At 36.5% G+C, this 12,956-nt stretch overlaps 1 pseudogene; it reads left to right on the forward strand.

Moving 5' to 3' along the window:
• The first annotated feature begins 2,181 nt into the window (after nucleotides 1-2,181).
• LOC122643635 lies at nucleotides 2,182-10,427 on the forward strand (annotated as a pseudogene).
• The last annotated feature ends 2,529 nt before the right edge of the window (nucleotides 10,428-12,956 follow it).

The raw sequence follows: 12,956 nt of genomic DNA on the forward strand, positions 1-12,956 counted from the left end.
TAGTTAGAAACTTACCCAAACTCAAATTTGAAAAAGACCATGTATGTGATGTTTGTCAAAGAGAAAAACAAACCAAGGTATCTCATAAATCTAAAAATGAAGTGTCTACCACTAGACCCTTAGAATTACTACACTTGGATTTGTTTGGACCTATTACTACACCTAGCCTAGGCGGTTCAAGATACACTTTTGTAATAGTTGATGATTTCTCTCGCTTCACATGGACTCTATTTTTAAAACATAAAGATGAAGCCTTTGATGAATTTGCATCTCTATGTAAGAGAATACAAAACCAAAAGGGATATCTCATAACAACCATTAGAAGTGATCATGGAGGAGAATTTGACAATCTCAACCAATTTGGGAGTTATTGCAATGAACAAGGCATAACCCATAACTTTTTCGCTCCTAGAACACCTCAATCCAATGGGGTGGTTGAAAGAAAGAATAGATCACTCTAAGATACCGCTAGAATAATGATAAATGAATACTCTCTTCCAAAATATTTTTGGGCCGAAGCGGTCAATACGGCTTGCTATGTGTTAAATCGTGTGTTAATTAGACCTATATTACTCAAAACACCCTATGAACTCTATCATAATAAACTACCTAAAGTTGATTACTTTAAAGTGTTTAGGTGTATATGCTATATATTGAATACTAAGGATAACTTAGGAAAATTTGATGCTAAAGCTGATGATGGCATTTTTCTTGGATACTCTTCAAATAGTCGAGCCTATAGAGTCTTCAATAAGAAAAGCTTGATTATTGAAGAATCAATGAATATAAAATTTGATGAATCTCTTCCTAAAGATAGACACAAACCATTGGTTGACGATGATGATACATTTGTTGAGATTAGGGAGAGCATAGAAAATTTCTCTCTAAGAGAACCCGAAGACCAACCAAAGAATCTATCCAAAGAGGTTAGACCTTGGAAAGACCATCCCTTGGATCATGTCATTGGAGACTTAGACAAAGAAATCCAAACTAGATCTAAAACTCAAGACATTTGCAATAATATTGCCTTCATATCCAAAATTGAACCTAAAAACATAAAAGAAGCATTGGAAGATAGTGATTGGATAATAGCTATGCAAGAAGAGCTCCATCAATTTGAAAGAAACAATGTTTGGGAGCTTGTCCCAAAACCCAAAAATCATTCTATTATAGGAGTCAAATGGGTGTTTAGAAACAAACTTGATGAAGATGGATCAATTATTAGAAACAAAGTTAGATTAGTTGCCAAAGGATATAATCAATAAGAAATGATAGATTTTGATGAACCTATGCACCGGTAGCAAGACTAGAATCTATTAGAATGCTACTTGCTTTTGCATGTCATAAAAATTTTAAGCTGTACCAAATGGATGTCAAAAGTGTTTTTTTAAATGGTTTTATCATGGAGAAAGTATATGTTACACAACCTCCTGGATTTGAGGATACAAAATATTCGGATCATGTCTTCAAACTTAACAAAGCTCTCTATGGACTCAAACAAGCTCCTAGAGCTTGGTATGAGAGATTGAGTGAATTCCTAATCCAAAGTGGATTTCAAATGGGTAAGGTTGATATAACTTTATTTGTGAAACATAAAGGAAAAGACTCTATTATTGTGCAAATATATGTTGATGATATTATATTTGGATCCACCAATGAAAATCTTTGTGTTGAATTTAGCAAATGCATGAGTGATGAATTTGAAATGAGTTTGATGGGTGAACTAAATTTTTTCTTAGGACTTCAAATTAAGCAAACCAAAAATGGAATCTTTATATGTCAAACTAAATACACTAAAGAACTTCTTAAGAAATTTGATTTTGATGGACAAAAGTCATCTAGCACCCCCATGAGTACCTCTCTAAAGCTATCTAAAGATGAGAAAGGTACTCCCATAGACCCTACACGCTATAGAGGCATGATTGGTAGCCTTCTATATCTCACCGCTAGTAGGCCAGACATCATGTTTAGTGTGTGTGCTTGTGCTAGATTCCAAGCCAACCCAATGCAATCCCACTTTAGTGCCGTTAAAAGGATCTTTAAATATCTTAAAGGTACTACAAATGTAGGATTATGGTACCCAATGAACCAAAATTTTGATTTAATAAGCTTTTCGGATGCCGACTTTGTAGGGTGCCATCTTGATCGCAAGAGTACACACTACAAGAAATTGGGTCTACGATGGCGTTTTTAAACGCCGCTATAGATCCCAAAAACGCCGCTGTATCATTCAACGACGTTTCTACTTTGTGCCGTAGAAACTCGGCGAAGGTACCGCCGTTTTGTACAACGGCGTTTTTGAGAGTGATCTGTATGTGCCTTTACGCGGCGTTTAATAAACGCCGTGGAAAATTTCCTACAACGACGTTTTAAAAGTGCCGAGGTAGGCACTGAATTTCTAATTGTTGCGACGTTTGTAGCAAATGCCGGGGCTTAACACTAAAACGACGTTTATAAAAGCGCCGCTGTAGGCAATAATATTGAGGCATTTGTTTCAAATATAATAGATTCATTTTGCCACCTATTTCATATATAATGCATTCATCCATATTAATCTTTTCGACCACTTGTTTCATATAGAACACATAAATCCCACAAAATAATGATTTTACTAATGCCAAGATATATTGAACTATGTAAAATATCCATTAAACATAAAATAAAAACAGAGTCTAAAGTACTAAGGTTCCGATACTACAAAAAGACAAGATCCCCTCCTACACGAATCCATAGTTCTAAGGTTCCAATACTACAAAAAGATAAAAGATCCCCTCCTACACAAAATCCATAGTACTAAGGTTCGACATCGCAAAAGACCACAAAGAGACCCCTTCTATACAAAATTCATAACCCAATTAGCAAGTAAAATAATATTAGTTCATGGATCTCTGAAGCCACCAAAGTTATACTCCCAAAGTGAGGAAACCAAGCCCAAAAGTGAAATTCCAAGACCGAACACCATCTCCATCCTACACAAAACCATCAAATAGCAATATAAACTAATTAGTAAGACTCAAGGTGACAAGAGGTATGCACAAGTACCAATAACAAAGTAAACAAAAATTATAGGGACAGATAAACAATCCAATCAACCATCCTTCACTGGCTTGTATAAATAAAACCTCTTCACAGATCTTCACACTCAAGCCCACACTCAAAGCCTTGAATTGTGCAACTTTCCTAGATGTTCTTAATCGGATAATTAAAGCTTGTCTCAAGGAGAAGTAAGCATTAAAAAGTAGCATTACTTCCTACGAAACCTTGGAATTGCTTACATAGAGACAAGAATCATGCTTCAATCGGAAAATGTGAGAATACCCAAATGCCTAGCGATTTTAGATTCAATGAAAATCAAGGAAATAAATGCATTTACATACACATGCACACAAATACTGAAATACACAGAGAAAGATGAACCGGAGGTCCAAAAAACAAATCTAACACAGATCATACAATTTCAACCATCTTCTATCTTCTCGATCCTCTAATGCTATCAACAAGATCTGGATTTTACAACACAACAATTACCTGAATTCCAACACGCCTATGGTCTCTTCATGCATGCGGTTTATATTACTTCCCAAGAATGTCAAAATTGTGTTAACATAGCAAGTAAAGATATCACACAACGTTGTCCCAATCAAACAGTGCAATAGTATGGTATGATTTATGCATGTTAAGGTACTCGATCAGTTCATCTTCTCAACTCTGCAAGAAAATCCAACTTGGTATTTGTGGAATGTGAATAATGTGTCAAACCCAGTTCAATTTAATCAGACTTTGGCAAATTTAATGAATGACCTTGTGAACCAAGTCTGTCTTTGGTTCTTCCACTCGAATGTTTGCTGGGCGTGAATTATACAAACAACTTTGAGAAGACTCATGGGTTAATTCAGTGTACTCCGATATATCTCGAATGACGCAATAGATGCTTAGTTGAAGTCGTTGCTCATATCCCAAATTGTTGCAATGCAAAGCAATGTGGGAGAGTTCTCATGCCCAACTCGTAATTTGAGGTTTGGGCTCAATGATCCTTTCTATGAATCAATAGCTGCTCCAACACCTCCATCACCTCCTTCAACTCCTCCTCCTCTTTTCTCGCCTCCACCGGCAAACAGTATAGTAACACAGGGTATGTTATGCTTTTAGGAGCTCTAGTTAATACTGATTGAAGTTTCATTTTATTTTTTACTTCTAATTTTTTTCTAGTAGAAGCAAGATTGACCCCCTCCCCTCAAACACACACCATTGAACTTCAAGACTGTCTATTTTTTATGTGTATTCATGCATCATTTGCTATTAATCCTTTTAAAACCAATCAATTGGATCACACATTAAAAGAAAGATTTTGGTTTTTATAGGGAAAGGAAAAATTGCCGACTATTGTCATTATTATTGTCGTTGTGGCAATATGGCAGCTTATTCTTGTTTCTACCCTATTTATATGGTTTTGTATGAGGAAGCCAAAGAGTGAAATTGATGGTGAGCAACCGTATTTTAAATCTTTCTCTATCTTTTATATTTTATTTAGGTGTCAATGTATACGAAATTTTGTATGTAGGAAATTAAAACATTTATAATGGATTGATTTCATTATATTCTTTTGATTGTGCGAGGAATCAAGAGGAGCGTGTAGGGAAAAACAAATTATTAGGCAAACATTAATTTCCCTTGGAAAATCTCTTGGGTGGAACATATTGTCTTCAAGTCCCTAGAGAACTAGTTTGAATCCAAAGAAAGAAAGCTTTGGCCAGCTATGCTCACTATACAAAATTGTCCGCATGTTTTCATCAAAGCATTTCTATTTGGGAAGTATTGGTTGATTTTTTTTTTTCGGGGTTGGTTGTTAAGGTGTGGCTGATATCAATGTGGCATAATCCTTGCAATTTGACTTTAATACAATAAGAGCTGCCACGTGACAACTTCTCCGATATGAATAAGCTTGGACAAGGTGGATTCGGTGCTGTCTACAAGCTAATGATCCATTACTATGATACAAGCATGCAACAAAATCTTAACATATACAGTTTAAAGTTGCATTCTGAATTCTTAAAGGTGGTTTTAAATCAGTCTATACAAGTCCACTCTTTTGAGAGGATCCTCTAACACAAATAGTATACAAGGTAAGCTTTTGAATGGACAAGAAGTTGTTGTGAATAGGCTATCTAGAGATTCTGGACAAGGTGAACTAGAATTTAAGAATGAGGTGGTGTTAGTGGCCAAGTTGCAGCACAGAATCTTGTACGACTCCTTGGCTTCAGCTTAAAAGGAGAAGAAAAGCTCCTGATCTATGAATTCTTGCCAAATGCAAGCCTCGATCACTTCATAGTTGGTTAGACTCTATCTCTGCTTCCCTTTCAAGTGTATTTCTTTCTGTTTTTTTTGAAGTTCTTTGAAAAATATCTTGTATTTTTTCGATGCAAAGAAGATACCCCTTAAGATGTCTGGCTGGAGAAGAGTACCTTTGATTTTACAAAAGATTATCACTACAGAACCTGTGAGATCTGTATTTTAAAGACACTACTGCATCAGTAGGAAGACACAAAAAAACATCTCATCAGATGATAGTAACCATCTGGTTCAAAATTCAATTTGCCTGAAGCTGATAGTCTTATGAGATGAACCAGATTCCAGGATTTCATATAAACAAGCTGATTTTTGGTACCTAATCTAATCAATTTAGTATTCAGCATTAATGCATAGCCAATTGCAAAAAAAAAAAATGAAATAGCAATTGTAACTTATAATTTAGGCCCAACTAATATCTTTGGAAGAAGAGAGAGAAAAAGGACAACAATATTCCTCAAGAACAGCAAGAAAAAGAATAACACATGCAAGTTTGACTATTTCTAAGAAATGTTCCAAATTAAAGACCTAATCTATCATCAAATAGAGCTTTCACTACAATACAATTACTTATGGTTGCAGGAATATGAATACTGAATTGCCATTAGTCTAAGGTTTCTTGGAAGAATTGATCTTTGGATACTATGTTATCAAGGATTTAAATTGTGGAAAGTGTTGAGGTATAACATACAAGAGAAAAAGAATGCAAGGTGAAAACATATTTAGCTCACTATTTAGGCAAATTGGCTTATGCCGTGCCGGGGTTTGGGGTTTGTTTTCACATGCGCTTGTTGTTCAAAGTTGGGGTTTGTTAAAGAGTAGGAAGCAGATTAAAGAGTAGGAAGAAGACTGTCAAAAGAACCCAAATCAAACTCAAAACTAATCCATTCAACAGTTCAAATGAAACTCAAATCTTGAAAGTAATCGAAAGCATACCTGTACAGATAGACGGACAAAAAAAGCCAACTAATGCAATGGCCTCAATTATCATTGCTCAAATGAATGGGTAAGTAAAATCACTATGTATAGTACTTCGGATAAAAATTAAAATAAAAAACCAACAAAATTTCATAATTTTATTACTTACATAAGTGAGTAGAACTTTCCGAACTACTTCTACCCCGAAGTATTTGGGATAGATCAGCTACAACACGTTTCAAATCAGCAATTTCTTCCTTCATCATTGCAAATTCTCTTTGTCTTTCTTCTTTCTCCCGTCTCTCCTCAATATTTCTTTGTGTAAGGCCAAGAGTACTCGGCTTTACGCCTAGGCCGCACCGCGCACTCGGCCCGGAGGATCAACGCCAAATGCTTCCACAAAAGATCGTTTTGGACAACACTGCTCTCTCATTTCGGGGTAGTTCTTCCAATTTCTCTTCAAACTTATCCTATAAACCAATGTATAACAGGTTAACAACGGACATTCCAATAGATACCCAAGAATATGCATAAATTTTATAAACATTATTAACCTTGACAAATACTTACTATGATATCTCTTGTCGCCTGATTTATGTAACTGCCATCTCTCCTTTGGTGGGTTTTCTTAAACACCTGCACTCTAGACTGCATAAAAGAGTCCATTCTGGCATCACTATTTCATGCTTCTATATGCATAAACACTATTTTTTTTTTTTTACATATATGCCCATCAAATGTGCTAGTTGTACTCTTTCCCTCTCTCTGTCTCTCTGTCTCTCTCTCTCTCTCTCATATTCTCCCTAGCTCTCACTGTCTCTGTGTGGATATTTCTTTGAAGATTGATCCAATTTGTTTCCCATTTTGTCTCAGGAAGTGGATCAGCACCCTTTAATCAGCACCCTACAATCGAAAAGGTATGGATCAACACCCTTTGATACATCTTTTGTCTTAGGTTAATATTATATCTCGGATCTCGAAACTGAAAACGATAAGTGCTCTTTCGTATGTAGTTTGGTTGCATAAATTGCTTGAATGGGTTTCCTCTTTTTTTTTCAATGAACTCATGGTAGAGAGTGGAGATTGTTTCAAGAGATTTTTGGGGAAAATTTGATTGCATAAATTCTCAAGCTAGCGTTCTTTCTTGTGTTGTGTTCTCTGTTCTGTTAATTGAAGGCTGTTTCCCCATCAAGTTAATCGCTGCCAAACCACTGCTATTACGCAAGAAGACCTCCATCTCGTGCCGCTGAGTTCAAGCTCGAACTCCGACTTTCACCCACTCGAGCCCCGCTATAACCTGGGGTTTTTCTGCAGAAATCGATCCTCTATTGGTGTCTCTCCTAAGTTCTATTTTGTACAAGATTTTGGGGTTTTATGCCACCCTTTAAGAGGGCTGCTCAAACTCAGTCTTGGCTCCTTTTGCCCACTACTGCTGCTACTTCTATTATTCTGCTGTGGGTATCAAACGTTTTCTCTATTCAGCCCTATTTTTCAGATTTTGGTTGATTACTTCTTCTAATTAAATCTTAGTCTGTTCTTCCTAAGTTTCCTAATAATGTTTAAATGAGTTTAAAAGGGAGGGTTGATCTGTTTAGCCTTTTTCAGCCTTGGGGTGGGTTTGCATTTTGAGTGAAAGAGTGAGAGAGTGAAGACATCATGAATATACTGGTGATCCATTATAATTGTTATACAATATAATACAATATATTGCTTCCAGATTTCTGTAAGCATTCTCAAATTTGGTGGTTTTAAAACTTGGGCTAAAGCTTTTGACTAGTGAATAAGGACTAGATCATAGTAGATGGAGCTGTTCTTACTTACGTAGTCTCAATGTAAACCTAATAAACCTGCAATAAACTCTAAGTCATTCAATTCTCAGGTAACTTTTGCTACAATAAACTCTATTTATTTATTTCCCCTTCCTGTTTTGTTGGTGAGAGTAGACACTCTTCTCAATACTGTGTAATCTTTTCTTTTGTTTTATAATATTTCTCTTCTCATAAAAAAAACAAAAAAAAACTTTGAATAGGAAACAATGTGACATCGTTTTCTCTCTTGCCCATTCTCAAAGAGACTCTAGGTAGCAGGACCTCTATGTCTTATAACTGAGCACCTAAGAGACTCTTCCCTCCTGAACCTTTTATCCAATTTGCTTTTCTCCAACCAGACCACCATTGAGGATTAAAAATTCTTCTTATCTATCTTTTCCATTACATGCTATTTCATATGACTGGCTAAAAACCAATGCAATGACCCCACTCACCTTATGCATAACATCTAGAGATGGATATCTAACCTCAGGGCTGCAATCTCATAACCCTACCCCATTACCATGCCTAATAAAACCCAATAAACCATCCCTGAGGAGATGGATATCTACCCTCAGGCGCAATCTCATAACATCCAAAGATGGATATCCGACTGTTTCTACAACTTGAAACAGTCGATTTTAATAAGATATTTATCATGAGATGTGATCTTCACCCGAAGGACTTGATTGGATGATATAGGTCGGTATGACAGGGAGATACAAATGATTGGGATTAGGGAAGACAAAGAAATTAATGAGAAAAGAAGCAATGAATGGCGGTAAGAGCAGGGCCCTGTTTTTTCATTTTTTAAATCAAGGTGCTCTCCATTACGGAAGCGTACATCCAATAACTGTCCTTTTCATTTTTGTCTCTTTTTCTTTTCCTTCATGTTCCTCTAATTGAGAGGAGACTCAAGAACTAGTCTCGATAGGGAGAGGCTTTGCAATAAATATGAAAGATCCCACACATTGATAAGCTATTGTGCCAACAAACTAATTCAAAACACCCAAATATCCTAGTGGGTAGCATCAATTTCGACATTTTTCAAAAAATACAAATGCACCAAACTGTCTACCCAAAAACCGATACACTTAAATGATTTATAACTTAAAAAAATATCTTATCGTAAGCTTTGGCATAGATCTGTAGGAAAAGGGATGGTGGGCGGAAGCAAATCAATTGTATAGAATTTTAATGCAGGAAATATGTAAGGTCAAGGAGGTTCTACTCCTCTAAAAGGGATGGTGCGGAGGAGCACAATTTAATCATTTCATCTCGCAATTGAATCCTTCTTCATCGTTTCGATCACCTCAAAGAAACCCATTCATCCGCTTCTTCCTACCAGGAGCTTCAAATCAAGAATACCATGAAGCGCCCACCATGGATCGTTACAAAATAAGACCTTCCAAGGACTAATGCAACTACTTGAACTTCAAAGCAAGACAAGTAATTCCTCTTCTTCTGCAATGTACGCGCCAATCTCTTCAATCTCAGCTTTTTTTCAATAGCAGCATCAATAATAGCAACAATGTCAACAATAACACGATCAATTGTCCTCTTCGGTTACTAATTCCCGACAGTTCAATGGAAATCGGTGGAGAAGGAAATTCCCTCTTTTCTTCTAACCTAATGGATGATCACATTGGGTCAAGTGTCTCTTCTCTTTACAACAATTCAGTACAAACTGAAGTTGTTATTCCTCAAATGTCTCGCAATAGCTTTGCTTCAAAAAGCTGCTCAAACGGGTTCAAAAGAAAGCAGTGGAAGTGGTTCTTTGCTTAGAGGTTTTGGCGTTCTTCATTAAGTGGTCCTAAATCGAAGTCTCACTTGACGCCTAATTTTAGGGCTAATTTTGGAGGTGGTGGGGGTGAAACATTGTCACAGATGGAAAATGAAAATCATGTCCAAAATCTAATGAATTCTCTAGCAAATGGTGGCTCCTCCATTTTTGGAGGTGCTTCAGGAGGAATCCCTACCTTTAGAGTGAATTGTAATAGTGGTGGACATGAACAATAGACCAATTTTGGTGGATTCAATACAAACAGAATGTCATTGGAACAACAACACCATCAGAATACCAATTTTGGAAACATGGAAGAACCCAAGTTGCATCAAAATCTTACAGTGAGTCTTGGAGGATCTGATAGGTTAACAAGAGACTTCTTAGGTGTTGGAGGGATGGTAAGGAGCATGGGAGGTGGGTTATCACAAAGAGAACAACATGGTATTGATATCAGTTCCCTGGATCCAGAAATGAAGTCGGCTTCTGGTCGATCCTTTGGAGGCGGCGCTAATCATCTTTAGTAAAGATGATCTTGGCAGATAGAAAGAAAAAAAAAAATTTAGGTAAGTGACTCAAAAACGTAGTCAATTTGCTTTGGGGAAGGGGAGAAACTGTGATGTTTTTGCTTAATAATAGTACTCTCAAAGTACATGTGCTTATAAGTTCTTCCCTTTATACCTCTTTCTGTGAGTAGCTGTTTTGATTATAGATGGTGATGAACTGAGAATAGTTACTTTTATTTTCTTCTCTATCCTTTTTGTTCTTCTCTTTTTCTGGCTAAACCTAGAAAGGAGAGTAACTCAACAGAAATAGAAATTTCCTTCATGTTGAGTTCATCTCAAGTATATAATGCAGATGCGGTTAGCTTCATTAATTTGGCTTGATCATACACATTTGTTGGGCTATTCAAGCACTCTTAATCTCTTATTGTGGAATTTCATAATGTGGGTGGGTATTAATCTCTAGTCGTACGCCATTGTTTGTATACAAGGGATGCCATTATTTGTTTTCTATATCTTCTTCGACACTCCCATTACAGCACACCGAGATAGAGAGAGAGAGAGAGATATTCCTTCATGCACCTTCAAAGGTGGAAAAGAAAAAAAAAAAAAAAAACAGAAATCTTGGGTGGTTTCTTCAATTTCCTCTTTAAAAAAAGAAAGTGTCCTACCTGTTAGGGATGTAAACGGATCGGATTCGGATCGGATACGGATCAGATGTGATCGGATGTAACCCGGACCTTCGTCCCCCTAGCGGATACAATTCACTCTCAATCCATATCTCTTAGATCATGATTCTCTTTTCATCATATTCTAGAACTTATTTAATCTTCAAAAACCCTTGAAATCATTATTTACTTAATTTTTTATTATTAAGTATTCGGATTTTTTTTCGGACGGATTTTAATCGGAGTATTCGGATTATTTTCCGGATATCTCTAAACGAATACGGATGCCCCTAAACGAATACGGATGCGAATTCGGATTCGGATTTCGGTTATCCATTTACATCCCTACTACCTGTTACCTAATAGTAAAGAATATAAAAATGGTGAATTTGAATTCTATGGGATTGGGTTGGGTTGACACTTCTCCTATTGTCTTTCTACGTTGACTCCTATTCACTAGAATAGCATCTCTCCACTCCACTCTTCTCCTCTCCCCTCCTCCACCTTTAACCATCCTTTTATGTTTTATAAGTTTTACCCATCTCTTTAACTGCTCTATTTTATATTGATTGCTTGCTGAAATGTCAACATCTTCTCTTGGGTTCTCCATCTTTCTCCTCCTCTCCTTTTTCGTGAATTGACTCAATCATTGACAGAGAAGTTAGTGGCGGTCGATCTCGACTCTATCCATAGTCCATATGACCATACCCAGTGAGTATTAGTACTGTAGTCGATATATCAACACCCCACAGGCCATAAAGCTCATGCCCTCAAAGCGATGCCGACGATAATCCCCATTACAATTCTAGAAATCAAACCCATCTTCTTTGGTGCTTAAACGAAGCAAAAGAATCGAATGAACGAAGACGAAAGAGAAAAGTAGAAAATACTCTCCCCCTTAAAGATCAAAATCACATTACATATATAAACATAAGCAAATCCAAAGACAAACACAGAATGAATCGAAGCTAAAAACACGAGAGCAATAGAGAAAGGAGAGTTTAAGATTAAAAATAAATAAATTTAAAACAATGAATTAACAATAGAAACCCTAAACAAAAGAATTTGGACAAAAACTTGAAATACTAACAACAGATCAAATACAATAACTAACACTTTCTCGACAAATCAAAACATCTAAGAAAAAGAGAAGAAGGGTTTAACGGATCGAACCTTGTGGGACTTGCAGAATTGGTGTCGCGATTCACCGTTGCTCTGTCTTTGGAAAGGGATTTCAGAGAAGTTTGACGGTTGAGAGGGGAAAAAGACTTGAGAGAACTTTGAGAGAGAGATGGAAAGAGCGGGGAAACGAAAATGTTTATGGATGGAGATGGAAAGGGGGAAGTGAAAAGATTTTGGGGTTTTTGTTTGCTGAAAACTATTACTTTATACGGCGTTTATAGATAAACGCCGTTGTATTTTGAAATACAACGACATTTCTTTGAAAACGCCGTTAAAAAAATATATTAAACCATTATTACACAGTAAACTCCAGTGGCGCTTGTTAAAAAATGCCGCGAAAATTGCTTTATTTAATGGCGATTGTGATAAAACGCCGTTATATATTTATATATGACGGCATTTAAACCCATGCGCCGTTATACCTTTATATATGACGGCATTTTTATTAAAATGTCGGTATATCTTCACATATGACGACGTTTGTAAAATATGCCGCAATAACTCAACCCAAAGTGCCGTCATTGCATCAATTTCTTGTAGTGACAAGTGGCACATGTCACTTCTTAGGATCTTGTTTGGTTTCATGGTTTAGTAAGAAACAAAACTCTGTTGCTCTTTCCACTACTGAAGCCGAGTACATTGCGGCCGGTAGGTGTTGTGCCCAAGTCCTTTGGATAAGGCAAACTCTCAAGGACTATGGGATACATTTTGGTTCATCTCCAATTAATTGCGATAATACAAGTGCAAT

Source organism: Telopea speciosissima, chromosome 10, assembly GCF_018873765.1.
Source record: "Telopea speciosissima isolate NSW1024214 ecotype Mountain lineage chromosome 10, Tspe_v1, whole genome shotgun sequence".
NCBI classification, from domain to species: Eukaryota; Viridiplantae; Streptophyta; class Magnoliopsida; order Proteales; family Proteaceae; genus Telopea; species Telopea speciosissima.